The sequence below is a fragment of the Rhinolophus sinicus genome, linkage group LG06 (assembly GCF_036562045.2).
Source record: "Rhinolophus sinicus isolate RSC01 linkage group LG06, ASM3656204v1, whole genome shotgun sequence".
Lineage (NCBI taxonomy): Eukaryota > Metazoa > Chordata > Mammalia > Chiroptera > Rhinolophidae > Rhinolophus > Rhinolophus sinicus.
This window is the reverse complement of record NC_133756.1, coordinates 139,711,436-139,736,590: the sequence shown is the minus strand read 5'-3', so window position 1 is coordinate 139,736,590 and position 25,155 is coordinate 139,711,436. Positions and strand designations below refer to the sequence as shown.

Here is a 25,155-nt window from a genome sequence, read left to right as displayed (position 1 = left end):
AATAAACTTAAAGTGTCCATTAAGGAGTAAAGAGATGATGGATATGTAGGTAGATAATAGATATAGATAGGCACACAAATGATAGAGCAAATATGACAAAGTGTTCAAAGTTGGTGAGTCTGAAAAAGGGTCTACAGAAGTACTTTGCAATAATCTTACAACTTTTCTATAAATTAGAAATTATTTCAACAAAAATAGTTTTAAAAAGTGGGCTCTAATGTTGACTTAGGGGTTTCACTTCCAGGATTCCTGTTCCTAACCCCTAGGGACTATATCTATCTCAGCCAACCTCACACTTGGTCCTGTCCTGTTTCCCCGAAAAGTAAGACCGGGTCTTATATTAAGTTTTGCTCCAAAAGACACATTAGGGCTTATGTTCAGGGGATGTCATCCTGAAAACTCATGCTAGGGCTTATTTTCCGGTTAGCTCTTATTTTCGGGGAAACACAGTAATCTCTCAGAATGCCACAGTTCTGCCCCTCATCTTGTCTCCCCTCTTCATCTCTTCAAGTCTTTAACTCCCTCCCTTCAGGGTCAGGACTCCACTCAGGTCCTCAGTCCCAGTCCCCACATGACAATCCCCACCTGTGGCTGCGCACATCCTAACATGACAGCTGTCTACGCTGCCCTGAGCAAAGCTCCAGCTCTCCTGGCTTGTCCACTCTTGTAAAAAAGAGAATAGATGAGTGCCAAGCACTGGCCCTGTTCAGTTAAAGATTAGGAAGATCAAGAGAACTAAGCAAAGGAGACAGAGAAGTAGCGACCAGTCAGATGAGAGAAATAATGAGAGAGTTCCACGCCTGGAAAGTCAAGCCAAGGTGTGGGGTGTTATAATGATCAGTAGTCTTAAAACCGGCTGATAGGTTAAGCAGGGATTGTCAGTGAGTGGTAGGATTGGAGTTTTTTGTTTTTTGTTTTTTTTTAAATTCTGCCTTCCTGATAGAAATCAGAATAGTGGTTGCCTAGGGTGGGGAAAAGAGGTCATGTGGACAGATAGGAAAGGGTATCAGGGAGCTTCCTGGGTGATGAAAATATTTTACATTTTGACTAGGTGTGGGTCACTCAAGTGTGAACACTTTCAAAAGTCATCCAACTGTACACTTAAAATCTGTGCGTTTAACTGTGTACAAATTATACTTCAATAAAAATAAATTCCACTTTTCACATTTCTGCATTTTCCAATATTGCTATAATGAACATTCATTACTTTTATAATAAAAAATAAACATTTAGCAATGAAGGTTGGATTACTGCATATGTCAAACTTCTTTGAATTGTAAAGGTAAGAATTAGCAGGATATTATTTTTCCCTCAACCAAAAACCAGTGTAAATAATAACTGAATAGTGTACATAATGAAAATTTTGCTGTGGATTTCCCAGAGAAAACTCACTTCTGCAAGTAAAAACTAATTCTTATAAACCAGGAAACACCTACTTCTTTACAGTCAAGATGGGACACTTCAGGTGATGAGTGATTTTTGCATTTTACAAATACAAAGCAATGGAAGCTAATATCAAAATATAGTTTTGTGTCCTTGAGTAAGTCAGCTAAATTCTGTGTCTGGGTTGTCTCCAAAATGGCAATAATGTTGTAATGCAGGACTCAGCTCCCACTCCCCGCACAAAAACACAGGGTATGGTGAGGTGGAAAAGGAACACCAATGGAGCCACAGGTAGGGAGTTCATATCACTGTAGTCTCGATGGAGGCTGGTGGAGACACCAGCCTGCAAACATCCGCCAATACCCCAACAAGGGGTCTTCCTGCACCCCAGTCTCACTGGCTCCCGGGCGAGACACAGGAAGTAGGATCAACTCAATCAGCAATCTACAATCTGCTTGCTAACCGCACTTGCTAACCGCAATCCGTACTTGCTAGCGTAGCCACAGCAGTTATATACAAAACAATAGTGGCTAATGACCAACTGGTTACAGCTGAGGGCCATCTTATTATCAAGCCAGCACCTTTCCACATGAGGCCAGGAGCCCAGAAACTGCTCTCTGGGACTCAGTCCCTACAAATGTGCTTTGCCACATGTCAGTCTCATAGTCTTGAGAAGTTCCATGAGCTAATGACCATGAAAGCTATTGGAAACCATAAAGAGATACACAAATGCAAGGTCTGGGAAATATGAATACAATCTGAGGCCATGGGCAGTTCTATTTATCTCAGTACTTTACAGGGAATGTGCTCTTTGGAGGTAAACGTCAACCCCTCCTTCTTTCCTGGAAAAATAGCCCAGAGCAAACGCCCAAATAGCTGTGAATCTGAAACCTCATCTTTCTATAGTCAGTGCATTTTTGTGCTACAATGAGTAGCTCATATCTTGAGAAGTTGTCAAATGACCTCCCATTCTCTTTTCTGTACATCCTCTCCATCTCAATTCTCCTTAGAATGAGAGCCTCTTATCTTCTTGAAAGTTAGTTGAAAAGGAAATTTTAATTTATCTAAAAAACATATGAATTTCCATATGTCCAAAAAGGAAATCTCTTCTTCCCCTTTCCCCTGCCAACTTGCAAGACCTACTCCTTTTCTTGTGTACAAAGCACGTTAGCACCTTTATATCATCCCAGAAGCTGTGTTTGAAGGATGGAGAATAATTAGCATTTATTTAGAATAGAAAGCTGGACCAAGAAATTAGAGAAAAGACCAAAATGGTACCAAGCTAAATGGTGTGGGTCTTACCTTATGGGCAGATGGGTATCATTGAAGGTATTTTGAAAAGAAGGATGGTATAATTTTTTAAAGTAATTCTCCACACAGCAATGATATTTTAGTAGATGAATTTGGATTTGGTAAGTAGAATGGATTGAAAGGAGTGAAGGAATAGCAAAGACACCAGATGAAAGTCTATTGATGTGGTTCAGGCAAGTGGAGGTGAAGTCGTGAGGGCAGTGAGATTAGAACAGAAATATGAAACTCAGAAAGGATACAGTCATGAAGAAAATGAAAATATGGTTTAGGGCATGGTGAGTTTAAGGTGCCAGTGGGATCCAAACAGAAATGTCAATCATATATATCAGAGAGTACAGGACTACAAAGCAGAAGAGTGGCTTCAAATGTAATGACTTCTAGAAGAGTCATCATCAATGTTGTCATAGAATGTCTGTATAGTTGCCTTTGCCAAAAGAGTACAATGAGTTGATTTATTTAATGACATATTGAGCCTAACATATTAGAAATATTTTTTCAGCAGGTAAACAATACTAAAAACTGAGATACTTTATGTTCCTTATTTCCAACCTCTTCAAAACCTGTTTTCCATAGTCTTCAAAATTCAGTGTGGATCTAACACTTAAAAAATATCTCAAGTGTTCCAATAAAGATGGCATAGTTGGTAAACAATGTGCTTACCTTCTCTCATAACCACATCAAAATTACAACCAAACAACAAAACAACCATTATTGAGAATCACCTAAACTCTTGCGAAACTGAAGCCCTACAATTAAGGACATGCAGAAGAAGCCACCTTGACTGGTAGGAGGAGCAGAGATGTGGAACAGGCTGGTCCCACACCAGCATGTGACCATTAAAAATTGGAAAGGATAGCTCAGCTGCAGAGGTCCCCAACCCCCCCTCCCCCCCGCCGAAGAGTGAGGTGGTCCCAACGCTTCCCCAGCCCAGGGTTCCAGTGCTGGAGAGAGAAGTCTCCATAATTTCCAGTTGTGAAAACCCCTGGAAATTGTGACTGAGTGAGAGAAAGAGCAGCTGGAGTCCCAGGAGCTCCTCTTAAATGGACTTACCCACCAAGTGAATCACTAGCTCTGAGATTCAGCACTGGGGCAGCAGTTAGAAGGTAATAGGGAAATACGGTGTAGAACTAAGTTGTCTGGCTTCAGGATGGGGGCTGGAGGGACAGCTTTCTCCTGGATGGAAGAGCTGGTGGAGCCATTGTTTTTTTTTATTGAGCCCTCTCTTTCTTGCGTGCAGATGCAGGTGGCCACCATATCTGAATCTCCATCAAACTGGCTAATGCCATTCTTTTGCCATGCCCTGGTGATTCAAGACCCCACCCCACCCAAATTTCGGGCATACCCAAGCCACTTCCAGTGGCATTTTCATACAAACCGCTTGCATTGGCTCATGCTTCAGACTTTTCTAGGATCTCTCAAAGGTTTGCAGAACTCAGACAAGCAGCATCTGGCTTGAGCATGTCCTATACCTCCAGCTGAGCAGCCCTAAGCCCAGCACTAGCAGCAGCTGGCCTTGGTTCATGTCTTGGCCTCTCAGGGCACTTCCAAGCAAGGCACAGGTGGTAATCATCTACAGATTTCTTTGTGGCTCCTGCCAGCCGGCCACAGGTGGGGGACTGGCTAGCAGCTTAACCTGACCTGCAGCAGGTCCCCTCCCAGGTGGCCCTGGAGCAGGCGACCCCAGCAGGTAGCTTCGAAATGAGCTGGAACATCACCCAGCCGCCCCCCAGGGGAAGATTGGGCAGGCACCAGAGCTCCGCTGAGGCAGATCCTGCTCTGTAGGGTCAGCTTCTGCACCACAACTCCTCCACTGCAGTAAAGGCCAGTCCTCACAACAAATGAGCCCGAGGGTCAATCCTACCCACTGATGTGTAAATAGCAACCGAGGCTCAACAACAAGAGGAGGGCACACACAACTTGCACAAGGGACACACCTGAAGTTTGAGGCTCAAGTGACAAGGAAGACTGTGCCACTGAGCCCCACAGCACACCTACTACATAAGGCCACTGCACTAAGACTGGGAGACATAGCAGCCCTACCTAATACATAGAAACAACCACAAGGAGGCACACAAAATAGGGAGACAAGGAAACATGTCCCAAATGAAAGAAGAGAACAAAGCTCCAGAAAAACAACTAAACAAAATGGAGACGAGTAATCTACCAGATGCAGAGTTCCAAACACTAGTTATAAGGATGCTCAGTGATCTCAGGGAGAACTTCAACAAAGAGAAAGGACACATAAAAATGGAGATAGAAAACATAAAAAAGAACCAGTCAGAAATAAAGAGTACAATTGGAAATGAACAATACAATTACAGGGTATCACAGTAGATTAGATGAAGCAGAGGGTCAAACGAGTGATTTGGAAGTTAAGGTAGCAAAAAACACCCAATCAGAACAGAAAAGAGAAAAAAGAATACAAAAAATTGAGAGTTTAGGGGGCCTCAGGGACAACTCAAGCATGACAATATTCACATTACAGGGGTGCCAGAACGAGAATAGAGAGAGCAAGGAATTAAAAACCTATTTGAAGAAATAATGACAGAAAACTTCCCTAACCTGGAGAAGGAAACAGATGTACAAGCCAGGAAGTGCACAGAGTCCCAAACAAGATGAATCCAAAGAGGCCCACACCAAGACACCTCATAATTAAAATGCCAAAGGTTAAAGACAAAGAGAGAATCTTAAAAGCAGCAAGAGATGTACAATTCTGTAATATATCATCTATATATCATCTTAAAGAACTGTACACCTATGTCACCCCAAAAAACTTTAATTAAAAAAAAAAAGACATTTAAAAAAAGCAGCAAGAGAAAAGCAGCTATTTACCTATAAGGGAGCTCCCATAGACTATCAGCTGATTTCTCAACAGACACTCTGCAGGCCAGAAGGTGTTGGCACATAATATTCAATGTGATGTAAAGCAAGGACCTACAACCAAGATTACTATACCCCGCAAAGATATCAATTAGAATCAAAGGACAGGTAAAGAGTTTCCTAGACAAGAAAAAGCTAAAGGAGTTCATTACCACCAAACCATTATTACAAGGAATCTTAGAGAGACATTTTTAAGACTAAATAAATAAATAAATAAATAAAATGGCAATAACTATATATCTATCAACAATTACTTTCAATGTAAGTAGATTAAATGCTCCAATCAAAAAATAGAAGAGTTGACTGGATAAGAAAACAAGACCCTTACACATGCTGTTTACAAGAGACTCACTTCAGATCAAAAGATACACAAAGACCAAAAGTAAAGGGATGGAAAAAGACATTTCATGAAAATGGAAACAAACAAAGAAAAATCTGGAGTAGCAATACTTATACCAGACAAAATAGACTTTAAAGCAAAGACTATAACAATAGACAGAGAAGGACCTAGTACTCCTACTTCTGGGTATTTCTCCAAACAAACCCAAAGTACTACTTCGAGGGGATGTACTCATCCATATGTTCATTATAGCATTCTTCACATAAGCCAAGGTATGAAAGCAACCTGGGTGTCTCTGAATGGATGAATAGATAAAGAAGAGGTGGTACATATATACAATGGAATATTACTAAGCCATAAAAAAGAACAAAATCTTGCCATCTGTGGCAACATGGATGGACATAGAGGGTATTGTGCTGAGTGTAGTAGGTCAGACAACAAGACAAATGTCATATGATTTTACTTAAAAGTGGAATCTAAAGAACAAAATAGAAACAAACTCATAGATATAGAGAACATTTTGATTGTTGCCAGATGGGAAGGGGGTTGGGAGTAGATAAAAATGGGAAGGCATTAAGAAGTACAAATTTGTTGTTAAACATTAGTCATGGGGATGTAGGGTATAGCATAAGAAATATAGTCAATAATATTGTAAAAACTATGTATGGTGTCAGGTAGTACTCCATCTATCGGGGTGACAGATGGGAGGGGGTTTGGGGGAAGGGTAAAAAAGGTGAAGGGATTAAAAAATGCAAATTCGTAGTTACAAAATAATCATGGGGATGTAAAGTATAGGAAATATAATCAATAATATGGTAATAACCATGTATAGTGCCAGGTGGGTACTAGTCAGGGGGATCACTTCCTAAATTATATAAATGTCTAACCACTACGCTGTACACCTGAGACTAATATAAAATAATATTATACGTCAACTCTAATTGACAAAGTGAATAAAGGGGAAGGGAAGATAAAGAAGAATAAGAGGTTCAAACTTCCAAGTATAAAACAAGTAAGTCATGGGGATGTAATATACAGCATAGGAAATATAATCAATAATATTTTGATTGTGTGGTACAGTGTCAGAAGGTTGCTGGACTTATCACGGTGGTCACTTCTTTAACATAGGGAATATAATCGATAATGTGGTAATAACTCTGTATAGTGCCAAGTAGGTACTGTTGATTAACAATGATGTACACCTGAAACTAATATAATATTGTGTTAGCTATATTTTAATAAAAATCCTTAAAAAAAAAAAAAAAAAGAAAAGAAATGCCTTCCTTCTATTGATGTTAGTTTTCCGCTTCTCTTTCTCATGAATACCCATTGCCTGTGTCTCCTAATCAGAACATTATTTGGGCTTCTGCTTGAATAAATGATTCCTGAATAGCTATTGTTATTGATCTCAATAAATGCTTGTTGCTTCTCAAAAAACAAAAGAAAAAATCTCAGCTTGAGCTAGCCATGTCTCAAGTGCTCAATGGCCACTTAAGTATAGGTTTGACCACCATACTAGACACTGCAATTCTAGATGATATCTTCCTGCTCCTCATAGCTTAGCATTAATAGCAGAACTCTGTAGGGGAAGGAAAATCTAATTACCAGGACAGAAGATGGGAGACAATATATAAAAGTTTGTTTGTTTGTGTGCATATGTGTGTTTGTGTTGATGTGTGTACTAACAATGACGTCCATTGAGCTTTTATTATATACTCAGCAGTGAATTTAGCATTTTAGATATATTAGTATGTCAAATAGCTGACGACTCTGGAGTTAGTATTATGAATATTATTCCATAAATCAAAGAACAGTCTTAATAAGATTAAGTAACTTTTTTTTCAAAACTATGCAACACTTAAGTAACTTTGAAAAAGTTACCTAACTTCTTTAAACCAGACCAGTCTTACTCCAGAATCCTCACACTTAACATATCAAGATGTGTGGGACTTATTTTATTGACTTCTTTTTCTAGCAAAAATATTAAATTCCAGAGCTATTATTATTTAATAACCCATTGTGAAAATTTTTTCATATTATAAAATAATATTCAAAATTATGGCTGTCAGAATTGTGCACTAGATGTCATATGGATATACCACAATTTATTTAATCATTCCTCCTTCTCTGGACCTTAGTTTCCATATCACGAGTGTGGTTTTGTATTTCGCAATGCAAATAACTGGCTCACCGGTTTGATTGGGGATGCAAAAAGATACAATGAAATAAAGTTGAAAACTAGATTATCATTCAGTTCCCTAGGCATGGCTTTCCATGGGGAATAGTAATAGAGCACTAATTGCCACAGTCAAGGTTTTAGCCCAGCTATCTATGAGACTTGGCAAAAGCCTCCATATCTGCCCAACACAGGCACAGTCGACAAATACAGAGCCCTAGGAGCAGCCCTGAAGACAGATATGCCAAGTAAATGTCAAAAACAATGCCAAGTCAGAACGTTCTCTTGTATCTGTCAACTCCACAGGTGGGCAATGAACAGACATGCTATGCTAACATGTGGCAAGTTTCCAGACCCAAGGCTTCTCTTCCAATTGAGAACCAATTAGGCTGAAAGTACTTAACAATTAAATCCCTCCTATCAGTATGTCCACAGTCCTATAAAATTCCAACAGATAATTGCAAAGGAGTAAAAGAGATCCAACTTAACAGTGCTTATAAAGCGCATCTAAAACTACCCAAGGCTATGTGATGTTAGTAGGATTATTGAGTACTCACTGAGCACCTTTACTCCTCAGCCTCTCATTAGTCCCACCCACAGGGGTAATGGGGGAAGGCACAAATGGAGCTCTCAGTGCAATGCTGGACCAGTAAGTTCAAGTTTAGGCACACAATCAGATATGATGTCCTAACAGACAAAATCCAGTTATTCTAAATTGCATTAACTGCTTGGCTTGGGAATGAGTTTTCCTGAGATCTCATGGAGCAGATCTGTCCCACATAACTCCTTCATCTCTGCTGTCCATATCCTGGGTGCATGCCCAGAATAGTAAGCTTTCATTATTTTTATTTATTTATTTTTTGCTAGCAGCAAGGTTAGTGGGAGGATTCTCAGAAATAATATAACACATGATGGGCACCCTTCTGGGATTTTCCAGGAAAGCAGCAGCAACCTTAATAAAATTGCCAACCTCCATGCATGCCTTAGTCCTTTCAGGACTTCAATTGTTCCCTCCATGGATCCTAAAAAAGTTACAAGTTAGAAATTGCTCACCCAACCAAGATTCTGAACAAGGGTCCAGACACTTGAAGTAAAGGGTGACAGCTCCCTCCTTTCTGCCCCCACTGGATCATACAGATATCCACCACAGCACCTACAGAAATGTATGGTACAGTTTTTGTTTGCATTCTGCACACACATACACACACACACACACACACACACAATTAGTGTTTCTAAAAGTGGGGTCTATAGACCACCACTATCAGAATCATGAGAGTAGGGTGACTGATACAATAGTTTCCTGGGACCTCCCCCAGGCAAACTAAATTAGAGTTTGGAGAGTGGAAAGGATTTAGTCAGACAATGAAGTCTGACAACCACTGCCTTGAACTCTAAATCTCTCAAGTGTAGGGAATATGTTTCAGGAGGAAACATATTTCCTTCCTTCCTTTGGGGGCCAAAGGAAGGACTTTGGAGGTCTACTAGGTTACCCCACGCAGGACACAGGCACTGGTGGTGTTTCTGCCTAGGACAAGACCAGCCCCACTTGGCCTGAGAAAACTCTAATATCCTCTTTTTCTTGTTAGAAATTCTGAAATATTTCATTTTGAAATTGAAGCTCCTGGTGAGCATAGTGCATAATTTCTCATTCTCACTGTCTGGAAGAAGGTCTTTGAACAAAAATGAAAACTGAGATAATAATAGAATTGAGTTCCTGAGCTGTTTGAAGGAATTACTATTAAAACGAATCACAAAAGAATTTCCCAATATAATGTAGAGTAAAACTTATTAAAATTGGAACAAACTTGGATTTGCTTCTTTCCAGTTCATTCATTGATTCATCTACTTATTCATTTACTCATTTTTAATTCATTTATTTATTTTCATTTAATAAATATTGATTAAGTACCTACCACGTGCCAGCCATTGATAGAATGGCTAAGGAAAAATAAGACAAAGTCTCTGCCCTGGTGTGATATAATCTGGTTCATTTATTCACTCGTACATTTATTCCTCCCTTCATTTATTTAATAAATTTACTAAACACACTATTTGGAAGCAACTGGGATGGATACTGTGAAGGGTATTTATGCACAGGCCATGCTCTCAAGCAGCTTTCACCTGGCTGGGATGTCAGACATCGCAATCATTCATTCTAGTACTAGGTGAAATGAATACTTAGTACTTAGTAAAAGAAATACTAGGTACAAGAGTGAGACTACTTCTGGCGAAAGCTAACCAAAGAGGAGAGTTTGAGTAAAGCTGTAAATGGCAGCAAACTTCGTCATGCAGATATAAGAACATTTATCTGCTGAAATAACAAGGGAAAAGGCAAATTTGCCCAGCTCATATTTGAGAAAAGGTGTAACAAGATGAGTATTTTATAGGGTGGGTTTTAAGAACTGGAGAGAAAAACATCTGAACAGGTTGAAGAATACTTACCTAAAGATTTAGTCTACTGCATCCCTGTAAGGGCATCTTCTTTTTCCATTTATTCACTCAACTACACACTCAAAATACTCATTGAGCTCCTAATATGTATCGGGAGCCATAGTAGGTGAATATATATAAATGAAATCTGATCTATACCCTTGACTACCTCAGGAACGAAGAGAGAAATAGTGAGTACATGGCACATGTGCCACCTCTATTCCTCTCACCCATCGCTGAAATTATTAACACAGTACCTTTTTTCCTGAGCCTATATACAGTCTCCAAATGTTTTAAAATGTGATATTTCACGCAGGCCTTTTAAAGAAGTCAAATTCAGTGTAAGAGATATATGGAGGAGGATTGAGATTTCCCATCCAAGGCCACTCTGGGTCATGGATATAAGAGCATGGATGCACTGAGTTTAGCCCAGATCTGAAAAATATTTTACCATCCATTGACTCGTAAAAAATAATACATGGTTGTTATCTTAAGCCACTAAGTTTTGAAGTGGTTTGAAGGCAAACCAGGGATCAATAACAAACTAACAAAGAATTTGGTATTGCACTTGGATTCTGTCATAACTAAGACATACTGTATGTGACAATGGCTTTGGCTCAGAGCAGTTCACAGAAGATGGACTAATGGTGAGAAAATTGTTAAAGGTGACTGGGAATGATGGTGATGCACTTTATATAATGGTGACACAATTGGCAAAAATTTCACCCATTATAACTCAAAAGATAGAAAATGTAGCAATGAACTTTTGGATTTGAACAATGAGGTTTCCAGGCAAAAGGTTGAAAGTGCTGACTAGCTCTTATTGCTTGTATTTGATAAACTACTATAAGAAGGAGAGATTCTAGAGAAGAAAAAGAAAAACAAAACAAAAACTACAGGGTTTATTAGCAGAAGAAGCCAGGAAATATAAGGGGTTTATGATTGTATGACAGGGAACATAAAACTGTTTTTCTTTTCTAGTCTCTCTAGAAAGCAGAAAACCTCTCAAAATAACATACAGCTTGAGGACAAAAGATCAAATCACAAGTGTGGCTATAAGGCCCTTTGTAAAGATCTGTGAAAGAATTAAGGCAGGGCCTAGTAGAACTTCTCTATTATATAAAAAGACTTACGAGGGTATTAAATGTCTGGCTTTTAGCTCATAGAACAGAATTATATCATATTAAAAGGAAATCCACAATGTTTTTAATTCAGCTGGATTGGCAATGTTGTGTCAGTGTGGACTAAAATAAATTGAGACCATAGAAAAATGTTTCAAAATTGTAAAAAGAGCTTTGTGCCCCCAATTCTCTGTATGTAATCAGGAAGCAGGAATATTTTCCAATACTCTCTTCAGAAATGGCCACGGATGGTGGCGAAGAAACGACATGCCAGAGGACTAAGTCAAGACCCATAGAGAATAATGGGCTGGGAGCCATTCCCAGGGATCAGAACTGAAGTATAATTAAAGAACAGTCCCCACTTCTAGAGCAGAGGAAATTGACAGCATTTGCCCAAAAGTTCAGAACTGCTTATGGGCCAGAACTGCTATGTAGTTTCTATTCTTCCCCTTTCCAAATGGGACTATTTATATAGGTTATTGTGTTTTTGTTTCATCGTTATATGGTGCATAGGGCAGATGACTTTTTTTTTCCCCTAGTATATAAGTTTCTGGATGAGGCGAAGCCCTATATGAACCTGACGTAGATCACACTACCCTAGATTTCAAGCACAATGCTGTGACTTAAGATTTGGAAGTGTCTTGGGATGGGGGGTGCAATACATTTTGCATGTGAGAGCATGTTAGGAATTGTGGCCAAAAGTAGACTGTGGTAGATTGTTTGAATTAGTCGCCTTAGGTTTTCATGACTCTATATCCATGTTTTTTGGTCATGTTTTCTCATCCTAAGTCTGGGCTTGACCACGTGACTTGTTTGAGCCAATGGGAAACATCTGACACCAGCAGGGACTTTTAAAAGTTCTTTGAGCTATTCTGCCTTCTCTTTTTCTATCCCTGACATTGCCATTGGAACATACGGTGCATCAATTCCTGGAGGGAATGGGAGATATGTAGAAAGAGCCAAGTTGTTCTATCTGAACCTACAGTAGACTGAACCATCCAGTCAACTGGCCAGCTGACTGCACACACCTGAGAAAACCTAAGCAAAATGAGCTGAGCCTGGCCCAGATCAGCAGAACCATTCAGCCAACTTGTAGGGTCATGAAACATAATGACCTCTAAGTTTAAGTTGGTATGTTACCAGCAAGAAAAAATTGATACACACAGTATGTGACAGGGAATCTATTTGCCATCTCAGGATTAAAATTTCCCTTTGAAGAAGTGCAATTAAAGCAAATTTGAATAATATTTCCTAGTTAACAGATTCATCTTTTAATGATATTCATAAAATCTCAGCCAGATGGACATCTCTACAAACAGATAAAAAGAATAGCAGATAGACTACTGCCAACATAAGAATCCCACAATGCAATGTCTGAATCACTGCAAACAGCCATGGTCAGAGATGTGGTGATTCTATCACAGCCCTGCTCAGCCTCTTCACTGCAGGATGATGCACAAGGAGATGATCCATTCCTTAAAAATAGGTCTCATTTGATTATATTTGGTAATTAGATAATGCTTCAATAAAAATTACGCTTAGGATGGATGGGGAGTTCTTAGTGGGATTGAAGAAAGACAGATTGATCTACGAGACATAATCAAAGGAGAAACTGACTAGTCTCATGGTCTGGTTGTAAATGAGAACGTGTGAAAAAAAGAGGCATCAAAAATGATCACAACCTAGTCACTAATCTGCTTCAAAACCTTGAATGGCTCCTTGGGAACTTCCATGATATCCCTACTGAAGTCTAACCTCCATGAAGGACTAGGTCATTAAAAATCATCATCATTACCCTCACTAAAGCTAACACCTACTGAGGGCTTATGCTCAGTATATGTCAGGCAGTGCACTAAGAACTTAACCTTCATTCATTGTCTTATTTACTCATTATAAGGACACCGGAAAATAAGAACTGATATTACCCCCATTTTACAGATGAGGAACTGAAGTCTAGGGAGCTTGAAGTGACTTGCCCAAGGTCAGCCAGCTAGGACACAGTGACGTCAAGTTTTACACAAAGGTCTGTCTCTGACTTCAAAGCACTTACTCTTAAACACTGTCTTATTCCGCTTCTCTTATTGGGACATTTAATAGCTCCCCAATGCCAATTTAAGTTTGGCACGTCATAGGTATAATACATACCAAACGAATGAATGAATAAGGAGAAATAAATGAATAAAAGGAAAATGAATAAACAAATGAGTAAGAGGATGATAGTACCAATGACAGAAACAAAAAACTGAGAGAAGGACCTTCAGGAGGGGGTAAGAAGACTTTGGACTTCGTTATACTAGTGAGAAAATGAAAGTTCACCTGTGTGTTCAGGAAAAAATTAACAGAATTGAATTTGAGAAAGAAATTAAATGAACGTTAGTTTTCGGCATCATCGATATAAAGGCAACTTGATTATTTACACAGATAAGAATGACCTTTGCATATCTGGAAGCAGGAGGCAAAAAACAGAGAGAAAGGAAGTCACCAAACTAAGCTCTGGGAGTTTGCTTCTGTGAAAGACTATTTCACAAACTCATGGTCCAATATGGCCATACTGTAAAGCATTATTCCCAGGATGCACCTGCTTCTATGAGCACTGACCCTAATTAGCAAGGACAGCTGAGAATTCATTGATTATGTCCCTATGTGTACTATTCACTGTGCCAGACCCTTCATATGCATTCCATAATTTAATCCTCACAGCAACACTCTGAGATCAATATTATTCCTTCAATTTTGCAGCTGAGGTTCAGCCAAAGGAAGATCCTTCAGTCAGAAAATGGCAGAGGATTTCAAACTTAGATCTGTCTAACACTAAAATCCGTTCTTGTTTCCTTATATCATGCAAACAGAACTGCCGGAAAGAGAAAATATTCCCCTTTGCCTTCAAAGGACAATGTTGAAGCAGAAACACAATTTCCCCTCAAATACATTTCCAAAGAAAGAAAAGAATAATAAACATGAATGATCATTTCCAGTCAGTTGAATGTTTATATCTGTAATTATTGACCCTATACTTAATTCCTTAAGAAAGAGGTACACCCAACTTTGATTCAACTACCACAATATTGTGAAGACCATGTAACAGAAAAAACAGCACAAAGTGTCTTTATTCTTTTCCATCCTTGATTGTTATTCAAGCCATTTACTTTGTCCATGTCAGACTATAAAGTTTGACTAAGAATTCGGGCATCCTAATTATAATCCTTTGGATGGCACAAAAGGGCATTCTCCATGAAATGGATGCCAACTTTTGGAGTGGAAAGTTGGAGTCTTTCCTGCACCCATAGCTACATACTCTGGTGTTAATAAAAGGCTTTCTCCATTCTTAATAAGGTCTGGGAGAGACTCAAGAATCCTACGATGGGCACCCTCTGGAGACACAGTTTGTTTGTTGTCCAATAACTTGTTAGTCTGACTGTTTCCTGGAGTGTCAGTATAGATTTTACTGGACATAAGTGTCCTCATTCCCATTTAATTTAAAGTATCTTATAAGCAGCCAAGTTCCATCAATGTTCTAAGGCACCTCTGACTTTCAACCTCCTATAACTGTCATTGGAGGACATGCATTATGTTCCCTAAGACACTATAGTGCTTACAGGCAGGACTCTCTAACAGGAGTTCTGGTGGTAGCAAGATAAAACTGAGGAGCAAATCGCGGACCGAGGGACTTAGTACATAAAATAGGGTAAGGTACGCAATAGGAGGCCAAGCCAGCTATATTCCTGACAGGCTAGCAGAAGTATAAGGTTGGTGCAAAAGTAATGGAGGTTTAAACAGTTAAAAATAATTGCAAAAACCGCAATTACTTTTGCACCAACCTAATAAAAACCATGCAGTCCAGGCAGGCAGGCAGCGTCAGAGGGAGGCAGAAAGTCAGTCAGTCAGGTAGACTGTGGTGATGAGCATTCCAGACAAAGGTAATATGAATAGGTGGTCCCAGCCTCAACGAGATAGCATGGCCACAGCAGGGCCAGGCCTGGGGGAACAGGACTCCAGTCATCAGGATATGAGAAGGGAGTGTCTGCTGGGGACAGATGCAGGCCCCATTCTCAGAAGTACCAGCATCCTGGAAAAGAAATAAAGACACCAGGGAACAAGACAGAAACTCGAGCAGTGATTTGACCTCAGGAATGGGGAGGAGTTGGGCTTGTTCAAAAGATCATGCCAGAGAGGACTGGAGAATGAGGTCCTGAGCCTCTAAGCCAGATTTCCCCCAGATGTTCCTCCCAGACAGCCCAGGATGTCTCCCAGAGTCTGTGTTGGCAGTCAGCTTGCCTCAGAGAGCCATCTCTAAGGTTTAGAGAAATTAAGCCAGTCCCTGCAGTGACATGTAGATTGCACAACTTTGTATTCCACCACAGGTTCAAGTCCAGAGCCCTGAGTATGTAGAAGATGCTTAATTATTATCACATGTAACCAAGGGTATTTTATGTGCTAGACACTAGCCTATGTGCTTGATGTGTTATCTCATTTAACCACATCCTAAGAATCATATGCTGTTATTCCTATTTAACAACAAGGAATCCAAAGCTCAAGCAGATGGAGTAAATTGTCTGAAATCACGCATTTCATAAATGGTGATGCTGGGATACATAGGCAAACAGTTTGACCAAAAACAAAAACAAAACAAAAAATCACAAAAAAACCCAGTCTTCAAGCAATATCAGCAATTTTGGTCATACATTTTTGTACAACTATTTGCTAAATTCTCATTAAGTGTCAGACTCTGTGCTAGCTATTATAGGTACCATCTATGCCATTAAGGAGTTTAGAATAGAGTGAAAGGATAGATGCATTAACGATAGTAACACTTACTCCTGAGCTCTGATGGGAGACTAGCGGATGCTATGACAGAACTCAGTGCTGGGATCTAATACTCCCTTAAAGTGAAACCTCCTGAGGGAAGTGATAGAAAATTAGGTTATGAAAGCAAAGATGGAGAGGAAAAGGAGTGTAGGGGGGAACCCAACTTGCTCAAAGACCCAGAAGCAATAAAAAACATTTCTTTCTTTCAAGTTACTGAAATAAGTTTGTGCAGAGAGTATAAGGAGGTGGGAGGAAGGGCTAAAAGATGTCACTAGAGAAGCTGGCGGAGACCAATTCTGCAGAACCAGGAGACACATTCAGCAGTCTGGACTTCACCCCGATGTAAAAGTGAGGAAAGGATTTAAGAGGAGAATCACATGACCAGATATACATTAATTGGGGAAATTATTCTGGCTTCTATGTGGAAAGAATGGATGGATGGATGGATGGATGGATGGATGGATGGATGGATGGATGACCAAACTCTGCTGTCCCTTTGGGTTTGCCATGAGACAAACCCAAATGAGTCTAATTGCTCCTGCAGACCATCTGCTCCTCAGTTTTCTATTAGGGCCTAGAGCTCAGACAACAACCTAGGAGGCCAAGTCTACTAGCAGGAATGCTATCATGTGGAAACAGTGACTGGTTTTCACTTAATGGTGGTCTCTTTTTCATGCTCTGCATGGCCACTTATGTTCCCATCCCAGCCAGGCAGCCTCCATTGGTCTCTGAGACGCCAGGCCCAGTTTTTATAGCTCTGACAAGTCGTCTATAACCCTCTGCCACTACTACAGTAACTGTCAACATATGTTTTCTGCTCTCCTACATCCCGGCAGATTGTAGCTCTACGCAGACAAGAAGGCATACAGAAGACGTCTGGAATGTTAAATGTAATCTCAGCCACACAAATGGTCTTGACCTTATGTGATAAATCAGAGCTACCACATCTGTCAGTGGAAGGATTAAAAGGGGCACATCTTCTATTCTGTGGCCAACTCACTTTTCTCCCAGCACTAAACAAGCCCATTTGAAGCACGGTTTGGCCTAGGTCAATTCCTTTAATATCACACATGTTTTAACAATCCAGGTACTCTTAGAAATTAAAATTCTGTAACTGACAAGAAAGAGACAGCTTTGAAGAGCCTTTGCTAATGGTTTTCAGAAGGAATTGTGTCTAAAACTTTCTAATTGTTGCATGGTTTTATGCCCATCTTTGCATTGCTACCTTTCTTGCCACATGTATGTACTCTAATTGCTTACCCCATCTTGTCCTCCAAGCAGAGAACCAAATGAGACAGAGGGGCTGATACTAGTTACCCACCTTGGGTGGTTGTAGACTAAGCTAGGGTGATGATTTCAGGTTTTTCACAAGAACTTGCAGACTAGAAAAAGAAAGGACAAATATTTAGAAAGAATAAAACAAGCAACAAGATAGACATTTTTACTTCTCTGTCAGACTAAATTAAGACTAAGTTATAAGCAAGGTTAGCTTAATACAATTTTATAGGTATTATGACTACAAAATGACACAATATTAGCTTTATACCAAAATGACAGATGAAAATTCCAGTAGGGACAACATTCTGAACAGTATGAAGGACTCAAAAAATGCAAAGCATTATGGCTAGGTTTTTCATTAATTCCATATAGCTATGACCTTTTGTCAATATTCTATCATACATGTTCAAAACAGACCTGATGAAAAGAAACACTTCGCTTGTATGAAACTCAGTAATGAAGTAATCTTACTTTCCTGAGACAGAGAGGGAAGGAGGGAAGGAAGGAGAGAGGGAGAGAAGGAGGAAGGGAGGGAGGAAGGAAGGAAAAAAGATGGGCTACTGATCAGGCAAAGTTGATATAATAAAGCTCCTGTACTTTCTTCACATAGGAATGTTCCCAGGGCTCACATTTGGAATTGATTTACTTATATTTTAGGCACAACTTTAAAGAGCGTGATTGTCTAGTTTCCCTGTTCAAGGTATCCTGGAGGAAGCAGGTCACCAGGGAGACACACACTGGCAGCATCAAAAAGACATAGCTGGCAGCCTGAGAGTTAATGAAGACAGAAAAACTCTGAAAAGTTGATACCAGAACTCCAAACTGGATCCCGCAGAGGGTCAAATACAGAGCCCTGCTCTCAACAGGATCTATTATAGCCCTTTAGAATAATTTATGATTGAGTCATCAAGACAAGATCAAATTAGAATGTTCTATTTAATAAAGCAGGGAAGTATATATACATTTTCAAAGATGTCCACCAAAAATAGTTTCAATGAACCTATTTTTATACGTATGAACTTTGTAACCAGAACAACTCATTTCCTTAATGTTCTAGATAGATAGTTGACATTTTACTGTACGTTGGTTATGTCTTCATTTTAATTCCAGCTGCCTGTCCCTCCCACCATCAGTGAGCAGGAAGCCACACTCAGGAAACGCAAAGTCATTATGCTAATACTACCTTAAGCTTAACAAAATTAGGTAGAGAAACTTGCCACTACCCCTGACAATAACATCACACATTCCTACCCCAGCCCCAAATATATGACCCCAGAGTTATCTATGCTTCTGCCTGCTCCCAGTCATATGCAATATATGTTGGTGTGTGTGCTGACCATGTTTAAATCCAATTTTAGCCGACCACTTAAGAAGATATACTTCTAACAGTCTTGAGTTTTTGTGATTCAATTTACCTTTGTATCCCTTGAGCCAAATTCTCAAGAAAACAAATTATTATCACCCAATAGATCTGACTTCTTGAACCTAGAAGAGAAGACAATAGATTGACTGGGACCTAGAAGATGGAGCAAGAACCTACACAAATTATATTTTGCATGATTCTTTTCACAGATATTAACAACGGAAAGATCAGAGTCACCAAAACCAGAGGAAACTTAAGACAAGAATTCTGTTGTACAAACGGACAAGGTTTCTAGACACTGTCAACACGTGAAGTACGTATTCTTACTTATTTCAGGAATAAAAGAAGACAAAGGAATAAAAGAAGCCAAAGGCTAAATGTACAAAATCCAGAAACTACCGTCTGGGGAGAAGACACCTGTAATGCAGGGTCTCAGCTCCCACTCCCCGCACAAGAACGCAGGATATGGTGAGGCCAAAAAGGAACAACAATGGAGCCATAGATAAGGGAGTCATACCACTATGTTCTCGTTGGCAGCTGGGTTGTAGACACAAGAAGCAGGAGCTACACGATCCATAGCTTGCCGTCCGCTTCTCTGCCTGCCAACCAGTCAACCAACCAGTCAACCAACCAGTCAACCAACCAGTCAACCAACCAACCAACCAACCAACCAACCAACCAACCAACCAACCAACCAACCAACCAACCAACCAACCAACCAATGTAGCCACGGCAGTTATATTAGTGGCTAATGGCTAACCGGTAACAGCTGATAGCCAGCCACAGTGGATGGCCTTCTGATTACAGCTGATGGCCATCTAATAACCGAGCCGGCAGCTTTCCACATGAGGCCGAGAGCCTGGAAACTGCTCTCTGGGACACTGTCCCCACAACGCCAAAATCTTTAGCCTAGTGCCGAGGAGGAAATAACTCTCTGGAGATAAACTTTGCAAAGCCATTCATAAAAAAGCATTGTCAGTGTTATAGATTGGAGGGAAGTAGGCATATCAGTCAGGATAATGCTGTAGTGATGAACCCTAAATGTCAAATCTTAAAATAACAAAGGTTTCTTTGTCTCTCATGCTACATGTCCAGTGTAGGCCAGCTGGGGCTCTGTTCTACGTTGCTTGTTCTCCTCACTCCAGGGTCTAGCAGAGTAGCTGTTGTCTGGTCATTGCAGTTCACAGTGACAGAAGGAAAGCAGAAGCAGCGAAACATAAAACCACTGCCTGGAAGTGGCCATAATCATTTCTGTTCACACTCTATTGGCCAAAGGAAGTCACATGATGAAGCCTGGCTTTGATGAGAGTAGGAAATATAACCCTCCTTCAAGGAAGGTCTTCAAATCCTGAAGTGCAGTCACCATGGGCAGTAAGACAGAGATGACAAGTTGTCCATCAGAGGTCAGGGCTTTTCAAAGGAGTGCCCATAAGGAATCCTGTGGAGGACTCATTAAAAACCAGCTTCCTGGGCCCCACCCTCAATCTTCCTAATTCAGTATCCCAGGTGGGGCCCAAGAATGTGCATTCCTAACAAGTTTCCAGATCGTGCTGATGGTGCTGGTCCATGGACCATACTTTGAGTAGAACTGATGGAGAGCTGCTGCTGGGAAGCAGCTGCCCAGACATTATATACCCCTTCCTCACCCTTGCATCCAGGTGGGGCTACACGACTCCTTCTCACCAAGGAAATAGGAGCAGAAGTGATGTGTGTCACTTGAATTAAAGTGGTTATAAAGCAAGTGCCTTTTTCTCCCACTTCCTTCTCCCATATGCTTTCTACGTGTTGATGCCCAGGGCAACGTTGTAGCTCATGCTAGAAGTTAAAGCCTTTATCAGCCTGAGCTGCTTTCCCCCACTGATAAGAGGCACCTACCTCAGATAACCACATGAAAGAGGACACATTTGTATCACGTTAAGCCACTGAAATTTGGGAACCTGTTTGTTACAGCAGGTAGTGTTACCTTTACTAACATGGGAGAGAATGGGAAAAGGTCAAGAGAATCTTGACCCTCCATTCAACATTTATCATTTGTCTTTCCTTCAGTTAAATGATGAACCTCTTCTGCCTCCTTAACTCCTACAAATATCACCTTTCTTGGCCCACCTTTATTTCATCTGTTTTCTTTAATTCACTGTGGTAACAGATAAAATTAAATGGATTAGGATTATAGAGTGGAAAAACTCAGATCCTTTTAATTCCTGCCTAAGATCCTAGCTATAATTCAGGTATTTATAGTTTATTCACTCATTTAACAAAAGCTTACTCAGTGCCTACTTATATATGTCTAAGACATAGTCCGGCCATGGCAGATATTGAAAATCAGAAGTGCTTTTTCTCAGTAACTACAGACAAAGCCTTACAACCCTTTAGAGCAGAGTCCAAATAGCCAGTACCAATAAATCCATAATGGTGGCTTTGGCATATTAAAGAAAAGCAACATGTATTCAAGTTGTTCCTATTTGTAGCTCAATAAACGGATTTTCCAAAGGTGTTGGGAGGAGGTTTAGTCTCCCATTGTCACTCATTTCAATCCACTTCTAATAAGTTTTCTTGAATAATCAAAGCTGTAAGACCAAACTACACATGCAGCTAAGTTTCCACACTGATTTAGGTTCCACAAGGAAGATATACCTGCACAAGACTTGAAATGCAGAAATCAACATTGTGAGATGGTAGCCTTACACGAAGAGATCCGACCACCTGGCAAGCACAATTGCAGAAGTGTTCAATTGTCCTGAGGCAGATGTGAGGAAGGTTCTACAGGCCAGTACCTGGAATCGAAGGTATAGAACAGCAGGTGTCTGTGGCAGTTGGGTTTCCCTGAAGAAGTCCCTTGGTGTGGCAGCTTACTTCATCAAGTGGCATCATTCCTGGATGAGCAGGACCTACACTTGGTTCCAGTCTTAGATCCAGTAAAGAAGGGCTCCTATTTGGGGGCCAACACTTTAGAGGATCTTGTTCTGGCTCTCCTCTCGTTACCTTCACCCCCTTCATACTGAGTGACGAGTATGTGGGGCTAATGGAACATACTTAACTGGACCTCTAGCCCCAGACTACACCCTGGGAACCACGAACACATCTATTCCTTACCCAGTGGCCTTGAGCTTCCTCCCACAGTCTGCTTGGGCTGCTTTCCTGCGACCATTCTCCTGAGTGGACTATGCCACCAGCACAGATAACTTTAGGTCTAAGGGTGGCCACCGGCCAGCTCATTGCCAGGGGTATGGATAGAACTTGGACAAGTGGACTGTAGTGTCCACACACATGCAGATGAGGGTCCCTTCAGAATGGAGGCAGAGGTGGGAAGAGAAGGGCTAGGAACCTGAGTTGGGGGCTGGGGTCATGTTTTCCTTAAGCCATTATGCTTTGAGGAGTAACCCAAAGGAGTCTGAGAATTCTGAAGTCAATCTTGACTTTCCAGATCATTTTGGAGGTGTATTTCTCAAGCTGGGAACCTAGCACATATTTCATTTAACAGTTTGAAACTTAGGTTTAACTTTTAAGTATTTAGACCTACTATGTGGGTCTCTTCTTGTAGGTCTAGGGCAAGAGCCCTAGACCCCATAAGTTTTTATTGCAGGACTCCTTAGTACTCTAGCCTCTCATCCTTTCTGTAAGCAAACTCAGCCTCTGTAATAAACTCCTTTCTGCTCAGAGTATATTTTGTTCTCTCTAAACCAAGAACTCTGGCTATTACAGTTCCCTAATGTTCAGAAAGGGATGCCATTTTCCTTTTCTGGTAGATAAGTCTGCATCAACTCCAAGAATATGGAACCTTCCAGTATCAGCCATAGCTTCTATTTGCTATGAGTGACCCTTCCTGATCCTAAGGCTCTGTACTGTGGCAGCAAAAATGAGAGCCTGGGTTAGAGACTCAGGTCTAACACTTACCAGGTGTGCACTTTGAACAAGCAATTTTTAATTCCTCTGAATCCTTGTTTCTCACCTGAGGATTTAATGAGATAATATGTGCACATATACTTTATTTAATAGGACTATGCAGATGTATCATTGCCATTTTTAATGCTGGAACTAAAGAAGAGAGTCAATAATCGCTGACTGCTTAGCTATATATGCTGTGGTATATTCTCAGCTGCCTTTTCTTTTGTTTACTTGAAAAACCTCTGCTCCAGTCAGTTCCCTCTGGGAAACCAATTCCACTGACCTAACTTAAGACACCATCAGGAAATATTTCTAGAAAGTCATTCAAATGTTTCCATTTGCCAATTCCATTTTGGTACTTCAAGTGCTAACTCCTTATGCTACAGGAAACCATTTTCTTGCTTGCTTGCTATTTAAACTTTTCAAGCACTCGTCAAGCATTATTACGTTATACTCACTCCACTCAGGGATTTAATCATACACTCCATCCACTTCAAGATATATTCATTTTCTGGAGTATCCAATGACGTGATCTACAACAGCAGAGATACAGATTCAAGCATTTAAGTTCCTCTTGGGTTTTCTTGATTTTTCTGAATCTTAAGGAATCTTTTAGAATTGGTCGTACAGCAATGCAAATTACAAATAGCTCTCGCAACATGATGAATTTTCTTTTCATTATGTTTTTCAGATGAAGAACCTACTACAGCAGTAGCCTAGCCTACCAGGAAGATATGCTTTCTGTGGTTCAGGAACTTGGAAAAGGGAACATTACAAAAGTCATATTATTGACATATTTCCATTAAATGCCTAAAAATCCACAGTGATATGAGAAAGGACTGCATTAGGTATTTTCTATTTTTTAAAGATTTTCCTAGTTTCCAATGGTCGTCACCAGATGTTTCTATGAAGTTCCCAAAAGTAAAGGATTGAAATTCTGGAACCATTGAGACATGGCATCAAACAGTTGAAACTACATAGAACCTTTGAGAAAATGCTTTAAATTTTGGAAACAATCAATATACATATCTGTGCTGTGTTTGGGAACTTGGGCATGTTGGTTCCATTCTTTGTCCTTCTTCTGCTTAGCTCTCTAAAAGAGGGGGAGACTGAGCCCTGCAGTCTGTTTTCTACAGGATCCCACGTCAGCTGTCTTCTGGCTGAGTTTTGACAAAAAAAGAGACAAAAAGAAAAGAAAAAAAGACACTGGGAGGAGGTTGAACAGAGTGGGAGACTGAAGCCCGGAACTTCTCTTGCTTCTCTTGCTCAAGCAGCTTCTCAGCAGTTGCTTCTCTTCTGTGGCTCCAGATACTTGGTTCCATCTGATGACCTTCTCGGCAGTAATTTCGCTACATGTTTCATCTTTCCAACCTACAGATGGTAGTGGTTTCCAGCTGTTTAACTTTAGATTACCTTACCATATCCTCTATGGTTCTCAGAAACTCCATTACCTGTGTAATAATTTCCCTGAATTAAATTCACTCTGTGGAAAAGTCATAACATAGTTTCTGCTTTCCTGGTTAGACTATGACTGATAATAAGAAGGTCTGATAATTAAATTCGTGAACTTGTTGCAACGATGTAGCTAACCTCTTTTGATATCAGAGGGATTATTCATTATGAATTTGTACCAACTGGACAAACAGGTAATCAAGTTTACTCTTTGGAAGTGCTGAAAAGGCTGCATGAAAAAGTTAGACAACCTGAACTTTTCGCCAACAATTCATGGCTCTTGCATCACAACAATGCACCAGCTCACGCAGCACTGTCTTTGAGGGAGTTTTTAGCCAGTAAACAAAGAACTGTATTGGAACACCCTCCCTACTCACCTGATCTGACCCTCAACAACTTCTTTCTTTACCCAAAAATAAAGGAAATATTGAAAGGAAGGCATTTTGATGACATTCAGGTCATCAAGGATAATATGATGACAGCTTTGATGGCCATTCCAGATAAAGAGTTCCAAAATTGCTTTGAAGGGTGGACTAGGCACTGGTTTTGGTGCATAGCTTCCCAAGGGTAGTACTTGGAAGCTGATTAGAGTTATATTCAACAATGAAGTATGTAGCACTTTTACTAGGATGAATTCGCGAATTTAATTGTCAGACCTGACATACAATGGAATATTACTCACCCGTGAAAAGGAAAGAAATCTTGCCGTTTGTGACAATATGGATGG

The 25,155-nt window shown here is 40.2% G+C and overlaps 1 long non-coding RNA gene across 1 annotated transcript; it reads right to left on the bottom strand.

The window, feature by feature from the left end:
• Positions 1 to 17,769: 17,769 nt before the first annotated feature.
• Positions 17,770 to 19,695, bottom strand: LOC141572455 (uncharacterized). The gene is made up of 3 exons (XR_012497808.1): positions 19,609 to 19,695; positions 19,144 to 19,213; positions 17,770 to 17,832 (listed from the first exon to the last, which is right to left on the bottom strand). It is a non-coding gene; the product is annotated as an uncharacterized LOC141572455 (long non-coding RNA).
• Between the last annotated feature and the right edge of the window lie 5,460 nt (positions 19,696 to 25,155).